General features: G+C 41.4%; 1 long non-coding RNA gene across 1 annotated transcript; it reads left to right on the top strand.

Annotated features, from left to right (window-relative positions):
- The first annotated feature begins 1557 nt into the window (after positions 1 to 1557).
- On the top strand, positions 1558 to 19366 carry LOC309622506. The gene is made up of 3 exons (XR_014240929.1): positions 1558 to 5680; positions 9699 to 9824; positions 14298 to 19366. It is a non-coding gene; the product is annotated as an uncharacterized lncRNA (long non-coding RNA).
- Positions 19367 to 23000: the final 3634 nt, after the last annotated feature.

Here is a 23000-nt window from a genome sequence, read left to right on the forward strand (position 1 = left end):
AGCAGCCTGCGGCCTCCCTTCTACAGGCCGGATCCGACACTAGGGCTCCACGGGCCAGGTAGCCAAGGTAGCCAGAAGCCCCTGGAGCCCAGGAGGCCTCCCTGAGGACAGTCCCCAAGGGCCACGGGCTCCAGGCAGTCAGCAGAGGGCGCTCTCCCAGCTGCCTGTTTTCTCCCCTGATGTGCCCTGTCTACATGGCCTACTGCGGAGGGAGGCTCCCGGGCCTGATGTTTTCTTTATGACTATGGGTGACGTTGCACAGGCACTCCAGTTTCTTTCACAATGCCTTTGTTTTGATCTACAAAAGTCTGCTGAGTTTCTTTTGGGCCTTGTCATGTTAACAAAAACAAATGTAATAATATGCACTTGAAAAGGCTCGCAAGTCTTGATGTTCTAATAAGCTTTTGATGCTACAGGGACCTCTGCAGCTTTTAAAAGTTTAAAGTTAATAAAGAGAGTAAAAGAAAAAAATATGAACTGTTTTTAATTATTATTATACAAGATTAACCAAACCAGTTGTGTATAATTAGACAGTAGCTACCTTGCATAGTAGAGGCAGTAAATAGGTCCACAGGGGGGCTGCCAGAAGGCTGAGGTGTTTACAAGGCACTGGAGATGTTTTCACCAAGCACATAATCTCCATTGCCGTTACTATTGCTTTTATAATGGATGTGTTCATTACAACCAGAGACTAATAGACATATCCATCTTCTTTCTAGCACAGATGACTCTGAAGTGGGGGATGGCAGTGGAGAGTGTATGATATAATCTGGTGGTAAAATTATTAAGAGGGCCCACTGGTATGCAGCTTTTTTTGTGGTTTTATTTTTGTTGCCATTGCCGAGAGGAATTTTAAGTTAAACAAACAATTGCCAAAGGAGTGATGATTAAGATATTGCTGAGAAAGTGTGGTTTAAAAACAAAAAACAAAAAAACCCTCCAGCATTGAAAGCAATGGGTCAGGGGTTCCAGGGCTTTGTTATGAACCAATCTATGACTTCGGGGAATCCATTCATTAACTTAACATTTATTGAGTGCTGCCATATGCCTGGCATTGTCTTAGGTGCTGGGGGGAAATAATGAGTAAGAAACACTGAACCTTTCTTCCCAGGTGTTCTCAAAGAAGGACATCCCTCAGAGTCACCTGGAAAGCTTCTCAAAACATATTCACTGAGAGACTGCAGCCCAGAGTCAACAGAGCTGGGTATGACCCTGGGCATATGAATTTTGATAAAGTGTTTCAGTGACTCTGAAGGTTGTTGACTGGAGTGGGAGAGATACATAATTAAACAACAAATATGATGAGTGCTTGACTGATCTGAACTTCCAGTCCTATATTTTTATAGTGGGGATAATAGTATCTGTCCTACATATCTATCTTGGGTCAGGTTCCCCAGGAAGCTGACTCTGAGAAGGAGTGTGTAGGGAATTTACTGGGGAGTGGTCTCATTTTGGGGAGTGAAATGGACCAGTCATTATCTCCACCACCCCGCACCCCCCCACCCCCCCGCACCCCCCTACTTCCCCTCACCCCCCCACTCCCCCCCTCCCCGGTAGGGATGTGACTTGGGGCAGGGCAGCTCTCTCCAGCCCTAGGCTAGTTCCTGGTGTAAGTTAGCTGACAGTTATCAGCCACGACCTCTGCCTGCAGTCCCACTAGCTGAAGGAACGAGGCCCTCAGTCCTGAAGGGGGACGGGAGTGGCATGTCATAGCACCCTACAGTATAGCTATTTCCTACAGAAATAGATATTGAGATGGAGACTGGGAAGTAGTCTAGACTAAAAGTTACTCAAGACTAGAAGGTACCCATTTTCTGTCATTAACCCATCACCAAATTTGCTCTTGACAATGACTTTTGAATTTTATTCATTTTTGATGTGAGAATGATCTGTGAAGTGTCACCCCATAATTACCAGTGTTGATTAGGCTGAGCTGACTGGCTGGGTCAAACCTGCATGCCCGGATTGAGAAGGAAACAAAATGAAAAGACAACCCACAGAATGGGAGAAAATATTTGCAAACAATGAGACCGACAAGGGATTAATCTCCAGAACTTACAAAGAGCTCATGCAGCTTAGTATCAAAAAAGCAAACAACCCAATCAAAAAATGGGAAGAAGACCTAAATAGACATTTCTCCAAAGAAGACACACAGATGGCCATCAGGCACATGAAAAGATGCTCAACATCGCTAATTACTAGAGAAGTGCAAATCAAAACTACAATGAGATATCACCTCACACCAGTCAGAATGGCCATCATCAAAAAGTCTATGAAGAATAAATGCTGGAGAGGGTGTGGAGAAAAGGGAACCCTCCTATACTGTTGGTGGGAATGTAAATTGGTGCAGTCACAATGGAAAACAGTATGGAGGTTCCTTAAAAAACTAAAAATAGAACTAACATATGACCCAGCAATCCCACTCCTGGGCATATATCCAGAGAAAACCATAATTCAAAAAGATACATGCACCCCAGTGTTCACTGCAGCACTATTTACAATAACCAGGACACGGAAGCAACCTAAATGGCCACTGACAGATGAATGGATAAAGAAGATGTGGTACATATGTACAATGGAATATTATTCAGCCATTAAAAAGAATGAAATAACGCCATTTGCAGCAACATGGATGGACCTAGAGATTATCATACTAAGTGAAGTAAGTCAGAGAACGACAAATATCATATGATATCACTTATATGCAGAATCTAAAAAAATATCTCTATATATGTATATGTATATATATATATATATATATATGTATATGTATATATAAATGAACTTATTTACAAAACAGGAACAGACTCACAGTGAGCTTACCAGGGGGGAAGGGTGGGGAAGAGGGATAGATTGGGAGTTTGGGATTGACATGTACACATTTATATTTAAAAGAGGTAACCAACAAGGACCTACTGTGTCGCACAGGGAGCTCTGCTCAATATTTTATAATAACCTAAATGGGAAAAGAATTTGAAATAGAATAGATACATGTATATGTATAACTGAATCACTGTACCTAAAACTAACACAACGGTGTTAATCAACTATACTCCAATATAAAATAAAATTTAAAAAAAGAGAGAGAGAAGGTACATTTCCAGGGATAAAATAACTGAGTGTTGATAAGAGACACAAATGAGCTGAGCTCTCTTGCTACACACTTTAAACAAGCTTGCAGGTTCCACTCATAGTCATATTGCAACTACGTAAAAAGTGGTAGTTTTTTAATTCACATTTGTCAACTTTTTTTCTTTGATTCTCCTACTCAAGGATGAGTTGCTGGAGTTGATTCACGCATTCAAGCAAAGAGTTGAAACCTGTGCTTCTCCATTCCAGCATCTAGAAATGAAGGGATTAATTCAAATGACCTTTAAGATTTCTCTGGCTCTAACCTTCTATGATGACCCAAGTATTTATCTTGGGCTGGGAAGACCAGATTTCCTCTCAGACAAGAGCAAGCAATGCAAGAAGACCTCCAAGCAGAGGCCTGTTTTGCTAGAATGAAAGTTTTATAAAAGGTCTCTAAATAACAATAAAGCTGGAAGATTTTTTTCCATGCAGCTTCTCCAGTACTGTCTCTTCCTTGTCTACACTGTGGAGCATGCAGGTCAGTAAGTGCGTATACACAGTGGCAGGAGGGGTACAAATAGGAAGATACTACAGATGGGAAGAAAAAAATTGATTTAAAATTGGGTAAAAAGTTGGAGTCTCCTCCATTGTCTTGGCTGGACACACGTTACACTTCATCCCCATCCTCAAATCATATTTACCCATGTTCTTGATGTAGTCAAGCAATCTGATGTCAATTTTTTTTTTAATTTTACATTTATTTAAAGAGCCATCTCTCATGAAAACTGCTCCATCTCTCAGCATGTTCAAGAATATTTTAAACAACAAGAAATGCTCCATGCGACTTCACTGGGGCCTAGAACTCCCTGCTCTGGGAATTGAAAACCATAAACCAGTTCGCTGGGGGATAGTAAACCAAAACACAAATAGGGCTAGAAAAATACTTGGAACTTGAGAACCTAGATGGCAAGTTGGAAATGAGTTTTCAATATACTCACTTGATTTCTAGGACTTTGAGCTTCAACCACAGGCCATTGTACTGGATAGATATATAAAAAGGTATTTGCATAAATACATGTTTGTATAAAATTTCCATAATTTTCTTCCCTCTGGAGTTAGAGATGGGGCCATCAGGACAACCTGCCAGGCCTGGAACCAGGCTATTTGGGGACCTGAAAGGAAAATTAGGAGATGGGGTAGCTACCAGGATTTGGTGACTAGGAAAAGTGAATAATGACAAAATGGTTTAAGAAAAGATGAAAGAAATACTTTGGAGCAGAAATGGCTAGGAGGAATGTTAATGGTCTGCCTTCATTGTGCTGTATAGGAAGTGAAGTACTGAGAATCCAACGAAGAACCCTCATCCCCCTGGTATAGCTGGGAGGTATAATAGATGGAATTTAAAAAGAGAAATTTGAGACAGGCATTAGGGAAGAGACCAAACTTCTGTGTTCCCAGGGGAAGGGGAACACACTCAAGGCATTTGAAAATTGAGGTTGAATTAAACTCTAGGAAATATTTTCTATTGTCAGCAACAATTCCATGCTGGCCCACTGGGATGGAGTACATCATCTAACAAGACGTTTTCATTTCTAATTTCTTTAACTTCATGGAAAATCCTTCCTGAATTCTCCACAACTCTCTGTGGTGTTTAATAAGTGAAATAACTTAGTGCCCTCCATGGCCTTCACTAATTTACCATCCACTCGCTCCTCCAAATCAATAATAAACACATTAAATAACATTGGTCCCCAAACGGACCACACTATTAACCTCCCTCCACTCCAAGAGACCAACCGACACTGTTTCCTGCTGCTTAGCTGGTTTTATAAAAATCTACAGTCTTTGATTGCTCCTGCCCAGCTGGAAGAAGAGTCCAACTCTGCTTTTGTTCTTTCCTGGCTAATGCCGCGTGACTATCAGGGCACAGGGCCTGGATGCTTGGGTGCAGGGGTGGGATGGTGGGGGGGTAACACCAGTTGCTTTGATGGGAGGTGCCAAAGATCGAGCAAGGGAGAAAAAGAAGGTAGAAAAAGTTCATTGTTCTTGCTGAAAACTCAATTGCACTGCCATTTTTCAATTCCATTGAGAAATGTCAGTGTTCTTTCCCACCGTCTGGCGGAGGCAGATTTGACCAGGTGTCTCCACACAGAGTGGGTTCTCACAGTTGGGCTGCGTGTGTGTCATAAAGCTAAATAAGGAGCCAGCTCAGTGCGCCACCCCCCTTCGCTTCTGCCGGCCAGACACACTTCCCCATATGACAGTCTTATAAATAGATGCTGAGCAGCTGGTCCTCCTCTCACCTCCTGACTCCATCAGCTTCCCCCATCAGAAGCCCCTGACAGTCACGCAGCTGGGAGCTCTCCCTTTCCCTTCTTCTCCACCCTCCACCTCCGACGCGTGGCCGCCACCTCAGCTCTGTCCACTATAACCATTCAGAGATTGGCTGGTGTGGGAGACGGGCTCAAGGAGATGGGGGCTGGATTTGACCACTGAAGCAAGCTGTCACCCCACTAAACGAGGGGATGGAAGGTTGTGAGACACCCAACAGCCCATAGTAGGGGGCCCAGATGGCTGACCCAGCCAAGATCCCAGGAATCCTTCCGAAGTGAGTTAAACGCTCTAAATATCTATGGGGCTCTGCTATACCTCTATCTATATATGTACCTAGTCGAGAATAGTTTGGGGCAAATAAATATAAGATAAAATGCATTTATTAACTTCTACAAAGTACCAAGAATGTATTCAGGGTTCGAATGAGGGTAGGATTTAGGATAAGGAAAATATAGGAAAGAATTAAAGATTTGGAAGCCACTATGTAATTAGGAGGTAATATAATAGAAGTGATATTTTCTTCCTAAATACTGTTATTTTTTATGAAAAATTAAGGCTTTACAGGATATCAGAGTTACAGGGATGGTCAGAGTCAAGTCATCTTACTGGAATTAATTGAGTGTCACTATGTGCCGGACACAGGGAATGCAAGGAGATATCTCCTGGCCTTGATCGGCCCCTGGGCTGGTGAGACAGACAGACAAGTCGAGGGCCAGGGAATGATGCAGAAGATGGAGTGGCCAATTTTGCTTTTCGTAAGGAGAGTTTGGGAAGTATGCAGAGAGGACATAGTGTCGTCTAGGCTACAGAGACAGCAGGAGTTTGGGCAGCAGGAGGTGCATTTCCGGCAGGTCTAGGAAACAGCGAATGGATCTACTGAGGCACAGGGTGCCTGCTGGGACTGGCTGACATGGGCTGGGGCGGAGGGCGCCACCACAGGAAGGGGATTATAAACGTGAGAGAATGAAGTCTTTGGACAAAGTGTGTGGTAACCACAGGTTAACGCTGAAACTACAGATCTCGATTGTCACCTAAAGAATCCTTCCACTTTCTGGTTCATTCAGGTAGGCTAACCTGAATATTTAAATCTCTCATAGTTTAAATCTCCTACCGAGGAGTCATCCTTAAACCATGGCCCCATCAAGATCGTTTCCCAAAATACCCACATATTCACTGGAGATGCATAGGCACACCTCCACTGAGGGACCCTTCACAAAGTGGATAAAAGTTCTGGTCCAGCTAATGCTGGACCAGGGCTCCCTCCTGGGTTAAAACGCACCAAGTTGTCACATTCTACGGGAAGGCCTCCCCGGCCCTTCCTTATATACTCTCATAGCACCATGTACCTGTTCTTTTCATTGTTGCTGTGACCGTATGATTTTTTTTATTGATATCTGTTCCTTTCTCCTGGAGGATGGCAGAATAGCTTTCCTCCCCACTGAATCTCCTATTTCTACACCTGCCTGGCACGCACTATACACTCAGGAAATAACTATTTCTTGAAGTTTTATAAGAGCTAGCCTTTATTGAGAAGTTTGTGTTTAATCTTTCACAACCACTTGTGAAATAAATAGTGTTAATTGATCCCATCTTACAGACGAGTAAATGGAGAATCAAAGGATTAAGTAATCTGCCAAATGCTAACGAGAGGCAGAGCTGGGATTTGAACTCTGGTGTCTGACTCTAGAGGCCATGCTTTACCAGCTTGCATGGGCTGGGAGCGGCCATGGAGAGGGGCTGGTGGCAGAAAAGGAAAGCACAGTGACCCAGAGAAGGGGAGGCAGAGAAAGTGGTGGATAAGGAGTGGGGGGTGTATGGAAATCCTTTCTTCCTTTTAGGCTCAAGGGACCCCAGTCTCTGGCTTTACCACTAGCTCACCTCCATCTCAGCTGTGGAGAGTATTTTAGTCAGTGAATGAGGCTGGTCATCCTCAAGAAACGCCGCCCACCCACTCGGATGGCCCTCCCCAGCCGTGCACTGCCAAGTTCAAGCTGTTGATTGTTTCCTCAGGTGCCCCTCGGCAGCAGGTCCCCCCAGCTCCCCATGCAGGCTCCCTGGCTCTCACCTCTGACCTAGGCCCTCTTCTTGGGAGCGTCTCCACAGCAGGTAAGAGGCCAGGTGGCTCTGAGTTCAAGGGTCACATAGTTCCTGGGAAATACAGGAGATGACCCTAACTAAGACTATCACTACATGCGTGAATCTGAAGTGTCCCGTAAACTCCCTGAACCTGGGATTTAGATGGTCCCCTGCAAATGTGCGTCCTTCTCTATTTCAAAGCCATTTCATTACCTGTAAGTTTTAATTTGATGCCAAGTGGACAATATTTTGTCCTGTCCTGAAAGTCAAGCTGGCTTTCTCAGGGTAGTTTTCTTAAATAAACTGAACACTGACCTGTGCTAAGTGCTCTACATTTATCGTCTCATTTCATCCTCACAGTAGCCAACGGGTAGGTATTAGTGTCTCACATTTATAGATGAAGAAACGAAGGCTCAGAGTGATGAAGGCACTTAGTGTCAACAGGGAGTGAATGGTGGGGCTGGAATCAGAACGCTGATTTTTCTAAATGACAACTAGGGTACTATAGGTTAAGAGCCCATTATGGCTGCCAGTATACTATATGTATAATTTTTTTCCATTTTGGCCTCTTGAAAATAAGATTTTTGAGCAGTCAAATCTATTACCTGAAATATTGTAAGGAGTCAATGTGAGGATTTCTTTCTCAATCAGCAGCTTGATTGTTTAATGATCTTTTCTTTTAAGAAAATTAGCCACCAGATTAATAAATCCCATCTTGGTCTGTAGTGCTAATTCTAGGAAGCCTAATCTTTATCTTCATAGAGAAAAATGCAAGGGGAAAAAGGAAGGGTAGTATTGTCTGAATGGCTTCATTTGGGGATTTTTTCAACAACAGCTTTTGTCTAAGAAATTAAATGTGACAAGAAATTAATCCACATTGTGATCTAATTATTTTTAGAATTATGAGAAAAATGTAAGGTGTCTCAACTATTTAATTTTGAAAAGTGTCTACGGAAATTAACTTTTATTACCTTTCATAAAGATTTTTAGTTTTTTTGCCGTCCTTAAATGGCATTTTCAACAGTCACTAATGTTGCTATTGTTGTCATGCAAGGTCACTAGCATATAAGGTAGGGTGTCTTACAAAGCCTGACTTTAAAGAACATGTGACATATGATGATCTGGGCTTGTCCAAATATAATTTATCAAATTCATGAATCAGAACGTGGGAGCAAATTAAAGACCCAGCCAATTTCCTGACTTCCTTTATGTCTCTAAAGGATCAACTGTTAATCAGGAAGGAACCCCAAACACGGGGAGCTTCCTTGTGGGGTGTTAAAAGCAATATCAATCTGCCTCTTGAAAATTAGACTAAAGTAAGACCAACAATAATGGAAAAATGGCTAATGGGGATGGAATTAGTTAACATAATTTAAAATATTTGGGGGCTTCCCTGGTGGCGCAGTGGTTGGGAGTCTGCCTGCCAATGCAGGGGCACGGGTTCGAGCCCTGGTCTGGGAGGATCCCACATGCCGCGGAGCAGCTAGGCCCGTGAGCCACAACTACAGAGCCTGCGCGTCTGGAGCCTGTGCTCTGCAAAAGAGAGGCCGCGATAGTGAGAGGCCCGCACACCGCGATGAAGAGTGGCCCCCGCTTGCCGCAACTAGAGAAAGCCCTCGCACAGAAACGAAGACCCAACACAGCCAAAAATAAATAATAAATAAATTTTAAAAATATATATTTGAATTGGGGAAGAATTCACAATTGTGACATTTTAATAAGGAATGTTTTGGAGATGTTTAAATCCCACCTATCTTTCCCAAAATATGTCCCCCAATTGCAGGATCCAGTGACCCAAATTCTGAATATTGAAGATGATCTTCAGGGGAAAAAGGCACTGGATCCAGAAGGGAAGAAACCTGCCTAAGTCACCTACTCTCAGGAAAAGTGGGTTTTTACAGCCTTTGGTAGAGAACAAGTCACAAGTGAAGAACAAGAAGTTCTGTTGAAGGGAAAGTAAAGGGGAGAACGTGGAGCCCCAACAAGAGAGGGTCCACAGTGATGGTGGAACCCCCAGGGCTGCGGGAAGGAGCTTCAGAGGTGGGGAAAGCCAGGGGATGCTACATTTTATTTACTTAGCAATTCTGTAGGCCCTTCCGTCATTCGGGATCCTAAATTCAGTGCTAACCCCTGGGTATCTGTAATCCAAAACACCGGTTCTCCTGAATACCACCTTTAAGCCCCAGGGAAACTCACATTCACTTCTCTTGTCCTAGATCCTCAACACAAATGGCAACCACATCCAAAGGCTATGCAGGTCTGCAGCTAAGGTGCAAGCTGGAGGGGATGGACTCTGCTTCAGAATACGGGAGGGGGAGGATTTCCTCAGCAGAAGCACTTAGGTAAGAGAAATGACAAATTAATTAACTTGTCAAATTCTTACTTTCACAAAGCTTGAATGCAATGGATTTTAACATAACAAGACACCATTTCCCTGCAGTGCCAAGTATCCATTTACTTGCTTCTCTTCTTTCTCCAACTGGGGATTCCGAAGGTACTCACACACTAACGTGGCATTCAGAACAGTTACACATGGCTGCTAATGTGTATCACTCTGGTATTTGAATATATACACGGGTCTCTATGTAACATGAGTGAAGTATGATACTGATTCTTTACATTGACGGCTAGATGGACATTTAATAATGGGGCTGCAAATAGTTTTTTTAACAAAAATATATGACAAGATTTATATTTCAACGTTAAATGGAAATCTAGCATTTAAATAATGTATATTTAAATTTTTAAAAATTTTAATAGACTGGATATTTTTAAAGAAAAAAATTTTTTTGTATAAAATACATAACATAAAATTTACCATCTTAACCACTTTTAAGTGTACAGTATAGTAGTGCTAGCTATATGTGTCTTGTTGTATGACAAATCTCTAGAAATTTTTCACGCTGCAAAACTGAATCTCTATACCCATTGAACAACAATACTCCCTCTTTTCCCCCTCCCCAGCCCCTGGCAACTACCATTCTCCTTTCTGCTAAAGAAAAATTTTTTTGAAAATATAAGTCAATTTTACCTCCTTTCATTTTTAAGCTTTACTTTCATTTACATTTTTATAAAAATAAATTCAAATTGTATGTATTTTAATAAAATTGTATCTTAATATTTTAATTCTTTAGACATTACTTTCAATAGAACACAAATTATATGAAAAATCTTGACTGTAATGTCTTAATTAGTGATTTTGTTGAAATGAAGGCAAAAAATAAATTTTATGGAATAAATACATGATTTTTTATGAATTATGTACATCTTTATTATTCATTCAAATATCTCTAGCTCATCAACATAACACTCAGACAAATGTAATAACAATTATTTCAGTCATTTTTGACATTTTGCTAACTTTAAGTCATATAAAGGCTATAATTTTTCTCATATTTTTCAATTTTGTCTCTATGAAATATGTTTTTCAAGGAAGGAAAATAGAACATATTTTGTTTAACAGTTTATTAGCTTTAAATATTTAGACATATGGTATGTGGGCCTGTATTTGTACTCCTGTCTGGCCACCAAGATATGAGCCTGCCTGATTGCAATTACATGTCTAATTATCATTAATAATGATACACATGTTATCACCATGTCTTCACCATGTTACTATAAATTTTCAAGGGGCAATTATTTGTTTTGTTTATCATCATATCTCCAGTGTTTGGAATAAACCCGGTGTATAATTGATCCTCCTACAAATGTGTTAAATTATATTGATGTCACCTTCATTGATGACAACTAATTAAGCTACTGAGTGAGCCATTGTATTAAAAATCCATATAGGTACATAGCAAGTGCTATGGACAGTAAGTCTTGCTAAATTCTAGATCCCATGTGTAATATAGGGATAATAAAATTACCTACTTTGCAAGGTTGTTGTGAAGATTAGAAAAGAGAATTCATGTGAGGCACTTAGCCCAGGGCTGGCACAGGGTATCCACCCAATAAATGGTGATGGTAATACAAGTAGTAGTTTTGTAATAGTAGTAGTGGTCCTGGAAATTGTAGTGGTGATAGTCGTAATAGTAGTAATGGTAACTGATATGGAAGTTCAGGAACAAACAGTGTCTATGGGCTCAGATGGTCAGGAAAGGCGTCATGAAGGAAAACACAGAGGTATTAGAGAGTTGAGCATACTTGAAAAAATGTATTTTTGAAAAGATGTGTCAAGGAGTCTAAGCTAGATAAAAAAGAATTGAAGAAAGGTAAAGTGGAGAAACCCACAGGTCAGTAGATGAAAGCAGCTGTAAAGGAGACAGGGTGATATAGCTGAATGGTATAGTTCACAATGCAACTTGACTGCAGGGAAAGAAGGTCAGGGAGTTACAGTCAAGGAATAACAGCAAGAAGCAGAGAGGAAGGACTCTGAACCCTCTTGCCAGTCTCGAGGTTTACTGGACGGTAAAGGATCAAGAGTCACACTGTGAAAGAGCTTCAGGGGATGCAAAATTTGGGGGAAAGATACAAGCTTCAATTAAGGGAATGAGTTAAAGAGAACACTCTGATAAAAGACTATAGACCTGTTTTTCTGGAATATGGCAATTCTAGACAGCAAGGTAGAAGCGTTGACAGAGTTATGGTGAGGACTGGATCAGGAGCAAGGAAGAAAACAGGTGATGGAGCAGTTCGGCAGGATGTGAAGAATATATCATCCCAGTCCTGTCACCAAATCTGTATGAATTTAGATAAGTGACTCAACTTTCTGGGTTCATCTCTTCATTTAAAATATAAACTTAATAATACTTGCTTTGTGTATCAATGAAAAACAATTTTTAATGTATAAATATTTGGAAGCTTGAAAAAGTGAAACATGCTTTAAAAATATAAGGTATGATTATGACATTCATATATCAAGTCAGATTGGGTTCTCAGTTCAAATATTCCAAATACACTAGTAAATATGTAGAGACACGTGGGACACCAGCTTCAACTACCTGATGGACTTTTGTGAAACACAAGTGATTCAGAGCATTGGTCATAACAATAACATCAACCATTGGCATGTTACAAGTCAAGCTGGATAAAGAGGTACATGAAGAAAGAAGAGAGCAGACTACGAGAAAGAAGGAAGGACAGACATCTGGATGGTTCTATGAAGCCAAAGAACAGGGGTGATGGACGAGAGCACTCCATAGACAGGGCTTCCACTGCCCCACTGGAGCCACAGCTCCATTACATGCCACAAACTCAGCAGTCTTGAGTGCAGAAGCAAAGAATAACTTAACAGGATACAGCTTAAATTAGCCTCATGGGAGAACCTGAGTCATATTTGGGTAGAACAGTGATATTATTTCCCTGGCTCTAGCAATATTTTTCCCCAAAGCTTGGCTGTGTATAGCTTTAGTCACACATCTCTCCAGAAAGTTGTAATTCACTGTAGTTTCTCACGTGTTAATATATCACATTGAGTGTTGACAGGATGGGCATTTAATTATCTGGCGATGGCTGTACTTTCTTTGCTTCTTGAGTAATGAACTGGATTCTATACCAAAGTGTGAGGTACTTACAGCTTCTCTGAAACACCAGGGACTCTTCCTTAAGTTGCACAGGGATTCAGCTATTCACATATACCCCAAGAGGGTAAGCGAAGCAATTATCTGGAGATTTCAGGAAAGCCACTGACTCATCTTAATTATCTGGATATAAGTAAAATCCAGTTTCAACAAACTTTAAGACACTGTCCTAATTACTTTGAATGTTGAATATTGTTTACAAGAAGTGACTCATCATTTGGGCATTAGATCTCTGTTGTATAGGCTGTTACGTTGTAATGGTGTCTGTGATAATTAGTTTTAACCTGCTTGAATTATCTAGAAAATGGCCTTAAATTATCATTTCATTTTTGCAAAAGTATGTAATCCACCTTGAGTAGAGACAAGCAAAGCAGAAAATACTCCTATTCAGTAATGTACTTGGATTTGCAGACCATGAACTCTGCCCCAGTCAAATTATGGTTCTTACAAAACAATTTATTCTGAGTTCACTGGAATGAAGGCAGCAGTGGGTTTAGGCTCCTTGTCCTAGTTAGTTTTGCATTCTGGGCTGCTTGTTTAGATCAGCTTGTACATGGTTTAGTTCAGCTGTTTCTGAGTATTGCCTTTCCTTAGCCTGGCCCTTCATATGGGCTGGTTTTGTGAGCTGCTTCAGTTTCCAAGGTCATCACTCCCTGGCCGCATTTAGACAATACTACAGGAGGCTATGAGGTCTTGTAACCTTACACCTTCATACCATTATAAAGGCTTTAAGTACTACAAGGCCACAAGAAGGTGAGCTCCATTAAGAAATGGAAGAGCAGCATACCAAAGTATTACCTGAAGGCCTAGCACGGTGTCTTACACACAGAGGGTGCATGAATGTTTACTAAGTAAATGAGAACACGGTGTGCCTCATATTCAAACACAGTTGCCACAGAGCTATGTAAAAAATGGCTTCACACACTATTATAGTTTGATCCAACTTTCCTTTTCAACTTCAGATTTATACTTTCAACTAATCAATTGACATCAGCATCTTAAGACCCCATAAGCAGCCCAAAACCAACATTCTAAAAGGTGGTGGGGTAGGCAGCCCCTAAAATGGCTCCCACTGATCCTGCCCCTTGGTATTCATGCCCTGTGTAATCCCCTCCCCTGAGCAGGCTGAAGTTGGTGACACGCTTCTAACAAATAGAATATAACCAAAGTTCTGGGACACTACTTGTGAGGTTAGGTTCCCCAAAGACTCTGGCATTTGACTTGCTTGCCCTCTCTTGCTCCCTCACCCTCTCTGTCTCTCCCTTGTTCACTTTCTCTCTCTCTCTCTCTCAGAGTCCTTGCTCTGGGCAAAGTGAGCTGCCCTGTTGTGAGCAGCCCTGTGGAGAGGCCAGTGTGGCAAGGACCTGGTACCTTGGCCAACGACCAATGAGGACGTGTGGCCTGCCACAGCCACACAAGTGAGCTCGGCAGTGGGACTGTTGAGACCTTCCAAGAGCCACATGAATGAGCTTAGGCATGGATCCTCCCTTAGTCAAGATTTGAGCTGCCTGCAGCCCTGGTTACACCTTGATTGCAGCCTTGTGAGAGACCCTGAGTCAGAGACACCCAGTTAAGCCTTGCCTGGATTCCTGGCCTATAAGACTGTAAGATAATAAATGCTTATTGTTTTCAGCTGCAAAGTTTTGGGGTAATTTGTTACACAGCATAGATCACTAATACAGTCAGTTCTGTGTTTTCTAGGGTATTATAACGATCTGATAAATGGCATCCTTGCTTCACACTCTATTTTTTTCCACCACAAATCCAATCATATTCACCTGACTAAAGATGTTTTATGGGCTGTTGTTGCTCCAAAAGAAGAATTCTAAAAGTCTGGCACAGAACATCCTAGGTCCTTTGTAATCTGGCATTTACCTGCAGCTTTTCAACCTGTTTTCTATCAGCGATCCAACTTCTAAATGTCTCTGCTCCAACTACACCAAATTACTTACAATTCCCAAGTGCATTACATATTTTTATGTTCCTCTGTTCTGTCCTGGCTGTTCCCTCTGGTATGCCCTCTCCATCTCACACCTTACCCTCCTGGAGAACTGCTACCCATCCTCCAGGCCTCAGGCCCCAATCTTCCTCTCTGTAAAATGTTCTATTCCAGGCAAAGCAAGGGACCCCCTCCTCTGTGTCCCGTAGCACTCTGCTCCCGCTACACCATTCTCTCTCTGAATACAACGTGGGTTTCTCATAGCTAGGAAACATGCTTCCTAGAGCATGATCATTAAAAGCAAAGGATTGGGAGCCAAACTGACTGGGTTCAAAATCCTGACCCGATCTCTCTACTTAGGGGCAAGCCTTGGACAAATTTTTTAACCTAAATCTCAATATCCTAATCTGTAAAATGAGGATAATAATAGACCCTACCTATTGGGTTGTTTTATAGTAAATGAGATAGTGAAATGTGCCGAGCATAGTGCCTCATGGTAATAAGAGTTCAATTCATGTTATTATTATTTGCAGCGCCAGCCACAGAAACCAACACATAGTAAAATTTCAATTAATGTTTCACAATTCTTTGAAACTTATTTGCACTTCCAGTGGGGACAAAGTCTGGCAAAGAAATAAATGTTAACAGTGGTAGAATTTCAGGCATTGTGGACACCTGTTTTGCCTCCTCCTAAGGTTGGCCCTGGATATTAATCTGAAAAGAGCTAATAAATTAGCAGGTAGTCAAGAGAGCAGGGTTCATTTATTCACTGGGAACTCTTTGTCAAGGGTCTGGAAATGAGAAGATTTTCCCTATTAATGTGATGAAGTGATTATAATTTGAGGATGAAGAAACAATTTCCATTTTTTTGAAAGAAAAATTGCCAGGGAATCAATTTGAGAAGCCCATAGTCTTTGACAAGCTCTTTCAAGCAGCATGAGACAATAGAAGGGGCCTAGGCTGAGGAGTCTGAAGACCTGGGTTCTAGATCCAACTCTGCATTTACTGGTGTGTCTCAGGGCAGGACACACTCATGCCATCTGTAAATGGGGGGTGGTGGTACCCATTCTCCCTAAGTCACAGCACTAAGCCACAGTTGGAAGGAGCAAATGATCATATATGGGAAGACAATGTTTGAAAGTTTAAGAAAACAGAAATGTACGATGTGTATATTTTTGTAGTTTCCTATTTAAATAAGAAATAGTCAAGCACGTGTAAGGACACAATGGAAGACATAATTGATTCTGCTTATGTAAATGTGGTGTTTCTCTTACACGCTTTCCAAAAAATTCAAAGGAAGTCATAAGACTAAAAGTCATTTTAAGGAACTTTATTTTTATAAATTGGAGTAAAAGTGATTTTTCTTTTTTGGAACTAACAGCACATGACTTTAAAAAAAAAAGAAAAAAGAAAAAAGGAAACCCTGAGGGATTCAGTATTTAACACAAAGGAACTCAACGTTAAGAGCCAGGAACTAGCTTTTTACTGTGTGCTTGAGTTCTCACAGATGTCATTGGGTCAGGTAGATCAGCTCCAAGATATTAGTAAGTCTCTATATTTCTCAGGGGGTCTATTTGGAATCTGCTCATTGTTACTTGTCTTGAAAAGGCCAACCTATCTGATCTCCTTCAAAACCATTGTTGTAAGTAGGAATTTGAAAACATCAAATGCAAAAGATGATTCCAGATAAACTAGATGAGCATGGTTATCCGTAAAGATTGATTCATTCCAATAGAAAAAAATAGTGAAGGAAAATGGTAGCCAGCCAACATGGTCTCCATATTAAACAGGGCATTCCAAATCCAGAGGTTTCTCCTTTGATTATCTCTCAGAGACAAAAATCACTCTTCACAATTTGAAACAAAAGTAAATGGAAGTTTGCAATGCTAAGAACCCCTGTGGAAATAAGGCGAAATAAGACAAGGCCTTTAGACCTGTGAGAAAAATCAATCTGATGGAAAATTGACAAACTTGTTTAACGTGAGGCACAAGAGCTGAGGGCTGACCCCAGAGACCTCCACCGAGACACCCGTGAAGTTCCCGTCAGATCCCTTAATCCATTCAATTACACAACAGCATCTCAAAGGAAACCTTTTTTTTAAAACCAAACATCATTTTATATTAACTTTTTTGCCATTGTGCTTTAAATTCCAATTTCTTTCTCTTCATTCTCTCTTCTATACTAAATTATTAAAATCACCAACTGCTCTACAATCAAAAATATTTCAGAAAGCAGTGATGCCAAATTTGGACTGACTAAAGTGAAATCAGACAGAAGGAAAGATATTTTAAACATTTCCATGCTTGGTGCATTGTTTAAGGATATGGCAACAAGTAATTAAAATTGACTACTTGGCTTTTCCCCATGAAACCAACGCTAAAGCTCAGTGTTTGGTCCCATTACAGCCTAATTCAGACCAGGGAGGCATCTGAGTGAAATGAAACACATGAATATATTTATAAATAGACAGATTTTTTTCTTCATCTATAACTTGTTCCTTTTTATATATATTTATAAGCCACGGTAAGATGACAAAATAAGTAAAATTACATGTTGGTTGGAAAGCCAAATTGGAAAGTCAGAATGAAAAGACAAGATAGATAACCTTTTACAACTAGAGAATGGAAGAGGTTCTTGATTGTTTTTAAAGAACAGATTTTACTCAAATGTCACTTAAATGGACTTGCATGCGTAGCTAGCCATAGCAATTCTGACCTGTATGCTTTTCATTTGCCATCATCTATCTATATACACACTTACACAAATAAAGTAGCGTACCCAACTACACAGAGGGAGCAGAATTGCACTTCGCCTTCACACACAAGTAACAAACACACCTCCACCACTGGCCTTGCTGCCTTCTGATGGGTGATCACCACTGTCTCCTGGTGAGGAGTTTCTATTCAACGCCTGTCAGCTCCTGGCCTAGCCCCTCGCTTTACTATGCTGTCATATGCATCTGTCATCTCAATTTCATTCAGTTCAACAGTTGAGTTCAACCAACGCTTACTGAATTTTCTCTGTGCCAAGCACTGCGTTATGCACTCGAGATGCAAAAATGGCCCCTGTTCTCAAAATATTTGTGGAATAATGAGTCCCTTAAAGTTCCTTCATTGAAGGGCCCTGTATTCCAGGCAGCATGGAGCAGAATAAAATTGGTGAATCCCAAACTAACAAGTAGGCTTTGTTTAAAAGAAAAAAAGGGGGGACTCATTATTTGACTGGAAATCAATTCACATTTTTTTTCTGTGATAAAAGAATATTCACAGTGGTGGTGGTGATTACATGGCTGGGCCTGTGGATGCTTATTTAACTCCGAATGTGGCTGAAATTCCCTTTGATGCCAAAGAAAAGTGCAATGAAAGGAAACTGCACTGCTGTAAATGTGGACCATTTCAGATATAAGTTTCCTACTTTTAAAAAAGTCTGTACTAACTTTCAGAGTCTAGAAACCACTTTCAAATATTACCTCGTTTGACCCCATGAGATCAGAGGCTTATTGATCTCAGTTATTACAAATTAGGAAACCAGGCTTGGTGAGGCCAAGGAACTCGTTAAGAATCACCTGGTTAGGAAGTGGTGGTCCCAGGACTGAGGGTCTCCTGATGCAAGAGCCCGTGTTCCTCCTTCTACCTGAGGCTGTCTCGGGAGTTCTCTGGGGTAATGCAAGCTATTACACCAAAACACTGAATTGCATTTAAAAATAGAAATAAAATGTTTCACTTTGTTATAAAGCAGAAACTAACACACCATTGTAAAGCAATTATACTCCAATGAAGATGTTAAAAAAAAAAAAGAAATAAAATGTTCACCTAGAACTTTCCTGTGCTCCTGGTATATTTGATTTCTTCCTCATGACTTCAAGGAGTAAATATACCTTGGGGAATAATGAACTTATCCTGAAGCCGTTTTTCTGGCAGTGGATGAGTAGTTGGTGAACCACGTTTTACTTAGCTTACTATTGCAATAGTTAGTTCTTGGTTCCATTTCTAGATAATGACAATCTTTAAAAAAATTTTCCCCTTCAGTTTTCAGGTTTGGAAATTGACATACTGATTAATTAGAAAAGAGAGAAAGGAGCTGCTGCTAAAATAAAAGGGGATGTTTGTAAAGACTGTTTGGTTTTGGACATGGGTCACCTAAATTTTCATTTATTTCTTAAATGAAGGAGTTAAAAAAAATGTCAAGTCAGTTATCAAGGCATTAGTTGGACAAAGATTGCATATTTTATCAAGCATTTTATGCAAAAGATAGATCTTTAAGAAAATCAGACATAAGTAGCCTTTCTAATTATGGGGACCCATAGTGTCACCAAATGAGTGACACCTGGAAAAACTTATTTTAAAATTAAAATGTCCAGGGCTTTCCTGGTGGTGCAGTGGTTAAGAATCTGCCTGCCAATGCAGGGGACACAGGTTCAAGCCCTGGTCCGGGAAGATCCCACATGCCGTGGAGCAACTAAGCCGTGAGCCACAACTACTGAGCCCGCGTGCCACAACTACTGAGGCTGCGTGCCACAACTACCGAAGCCCACGCGCCTAGAGCCCGTGCTCAGCAACACGAGAAGCCACCGCAATGAGAAGCCCGCGCACCACAACGAAGAGCAGCCCCCGCTTGCCGCAACTAGAGAAAGCCCGCGCACAGCAACAAAGACCCAAAGCAGACAAAAATAAATAAATAAATACATTAAAAAAAAAAAAATTTAAATGTCTGAATTTCAGTCCTGTGCTGAAGATAAGGAAACAAAGGCGTTTAGACCACAAATTGCTAGGCTGAGTGTCAGAAGCAAATCTGTTGTAAGAAATGCAGTATCTCCTGCTATTTTCGGGTCCACAATACACCTTCTGTGTGCAGACTTGCTCTTACCTCCTCTGCCCAACTCCATTTCACTTAGAATACACACATAGTTTATTACTGTACCATGCAATGGTGACATATTACTTTTACTTTGTGAGTCGAATGTTGCACTTTCCCACATGTTACTGAGCTGCAAGCTTTTGTGAGCTCTCATGGGAAATTTGTGATGGTGTGAAGTGAACTCCTGTCACCACTCAATGGATTGCAAAAATAGTGTAGCTCTTGCTAAAGACCTGGATCATATCTTGAAAGATTGCACTGATCAAATCAATACCTTCAACAAGATTTGTTGTAGCCAACCTCGTTTAAATGTGTGAAATGGATATAGTATGCTTAAGAACATATAGTTGGCTATCTCCTTCCATTGTACTCCTTCTAGCTAATCTTTTGGTATGGATTTTTATAAGTATAAAAAACAAAAGGTAAGCACGAATATTGGCATTCTGTGAAAAGAGGATGTTTTGGAGTCTCACAGACCTAGATTCAAAGCCAAGCTCTGCTGCTAAGTAGACATGTCACCTTGGGCAAGCTTCCTAACCCTTCTGAGCCTTGGTTTCCTTCTATGCAAAATGGAGGTGATGATGTCTGCATCACAGGCTTGAGAAGTACCAAGCACAAAGCAGTTACCCCCATATGCTGATTTACTCTCTTTTCTTCCCTACTAGGCACCATTCTCCTTTTGCTCCATGATTCACCCACTTCTCATCTCTATATTATCACACTCTTGAGTATACCTGTACATTTATAGGTGTTCATGCATATGTGTGGATTTACCCCTTTACATTCATATCATTGAATATTGAGCTGAAAGGTGATTTTTTTTCCTGCATTACCTTTAGGAATTTCAAAATAAGTTCCTTTTTTATATGATTTAACATAGGCCATTAAAAAATTTTAATAGCTATTTTAATTTCTAATTGGTACAATCAATAAAAAGAAATGTTCCTTTTAAAAAATGGGATTCCTGACCCCAAAATATGTAAAAGGGATTTGTAATTAAAAAGGAAAGTCTAAATGAGTTCTATTTACTTGAAGCTTATCTGACAATATACTGAAAAATTAAGCATATAAAAAAGGGTGTCTATAAGAGATTTATTCACATACTAAAGAAAATATTGGCTTCTAAATGGGAGAAATTTAAAGTGAAATACTAGAAGAGATGTTAAGAAAAGAAAGAGAGCAACATATTACTGAGGGCCACACACTCCATTTGCATATGAATTTTGCCCTCAGGATACACCAGGAAGAACAAAGGCAGGCTGGGAACTAGACAGATCATGCCAGAAAGAGTCCTGGCAATATGGCTTTAGAAAGTGTCTGCAGTCCTTTGCTTAAGCCGGGACCTTAGAACACAACAATTTCAGAAAGTAGAAACAAACTTTAGTGTGCTGAAGAGCAGCCCTATTTGAAAACCTAGTGGCAAAATTCATAGACTTTGCCCAAGGCCTTCATCCTGATACACTATGCTTCACCCTTAGCAAGCAGGCATTAGGAGCTGCATCAGAGGGACCCTCTCGAGAGATTTTTGTTTATTAAGCTCTTTTACCCTTGTGGCCGAATAATATTTTTGAAATTTTAATCAATCAATTTTAAGCAACTCTTTCAAGCAGCTGGGCCACTTTAGGGTCATTGTTCAAGGTTAGGAGGCTACAGCAGGGTGGAAACCAAAATTGCATTCATGGCTTTTGTCATCCAAAAGTCAGGGTCCCCGAGTGTCCCGAGGAGAGAAAGTGACAAGATGTTTGAGAGCTGAGGATCTGAGTGGGAAAATGTAGAAATGTATTTCTCCCCACCTTTAACTCCTCAGACTAGAAAAAATTCCCTGGGCTGGAGAAGATGGAAAAGAGATAGGAAAGAATCCATAAGAAAACAGATAGTGGTGGCTCTTGGTTAGAAGGGTCTTTTGTCCCTATCTCCTGGGCTGAACCCTGCGGAAGCAGGAAAACCCTAGGCGCTTTCCGAAAGCTGAGACCGGAGAGCAGCTGTGCCCTTTCCCAAGGGGTGAAATGGCTGTGCAGTGAATCTAGATAGCCAGGGTAGGACCTACAACAGTCTTGCAAAGATTTTCATGTCTCAGCCTGGCACATGGCACGAAAAGAGCAAAATGATGACTCTGACATCATGCATGGCACCGAGAAGCAGAGAGAGAGAGAGAGAGATTGACCTCAGGGGTCCAGGTGAGCAGGAGCAAGAAGGCTGACAGACTACGAAGCAGCAACCGGAGTGGGAGAGGCTCCAAGGAGTAAAAGTGTCCCCCGTCACCCTCCTTCCACATGGCCCCTCTGTGCCTTCAGATGCCGCCCCAGAGAGAAAGGCAGGGTAGAACCTTAGATGACGGAGGGTAACTTTCCTCCACCTCAGCAGAGCCCGGACTTAATATAAAATTAACCAGAGTTAAAGAAAAATAAACTCTGATACCTCTTGCCTACCTGATTTGTGATGTACAGCCTTATCAAAACCTAATAAAAAGTCCAGAGATGAAACTAGATAGGCTGCCGAGGAGAGACTAGGGGGCGGGACAAGGGGCAGCTGGAACATGGCTGGGGCAGGAACGGCTCCTTTGGTGGGAAGAGCGTCCCCTCCGCTCCCTTCCTGAGTCTCGCTTACAATTCTGTTTAAGTTTTGAAGCTGAGAGAAGAGAAGGCCCGTCGGAGGGAATTGAGGCCTTTAACACCGTGCACTGCAGTTAGTTCTTGAAGCACAGCAGCTCTGCCAAGGTGTTTAAAAATGAAGTGCAGTTCCCACCTCCCCACGCCTCACATTCAGGAACTTCAGTCAGCTCACATTCCTTTCACGTTTGTTGCAGGGGCTCCCCTTACACCTGAGGGGGGAAGCTCTGAGTTTTTCAACTGTTCAAATGCAGTGTTTTGAGACGGGCGCGCAAAGTTTCCATTCCATAGCAGTAGCGGTGGAGGATGGAGCCCGGGGCGCAGCGAGGCTTTCTTGCCGGGTCCTGAGCAATGTCGGGGCCTCTGCGAGGCAGCCTCCGAGGGGCTGTGGACTCAGGCCCTCCAACAGGAGCCAGACAGAGCCTGAGACTCTGTGCTCATGAAAACACTGAACAGCTGAGCCGAAAAGACTTCAGGTCACTCAGCCACAATAAAGCGGGCTCTGCTTTACAATAGGACCTGGGCGCTGGTCGCTCACACTGAAGGAAGCTGACAGATGAGCCATCTGTACCCCAGGAAGGAAATAGGAC

Source organism: Balaenoptera borealis (assembly GCF_965194805.1).
Source record: "Balaenoptera borealis genome assembly, chromosome: 2".
Lineage (NCBI taxonomy): Eukaryota > Metazoa > Chordata > Mammalia > Artiodactyla > Balaenopteridae > Balaenoptera > Balaenoptera borealis.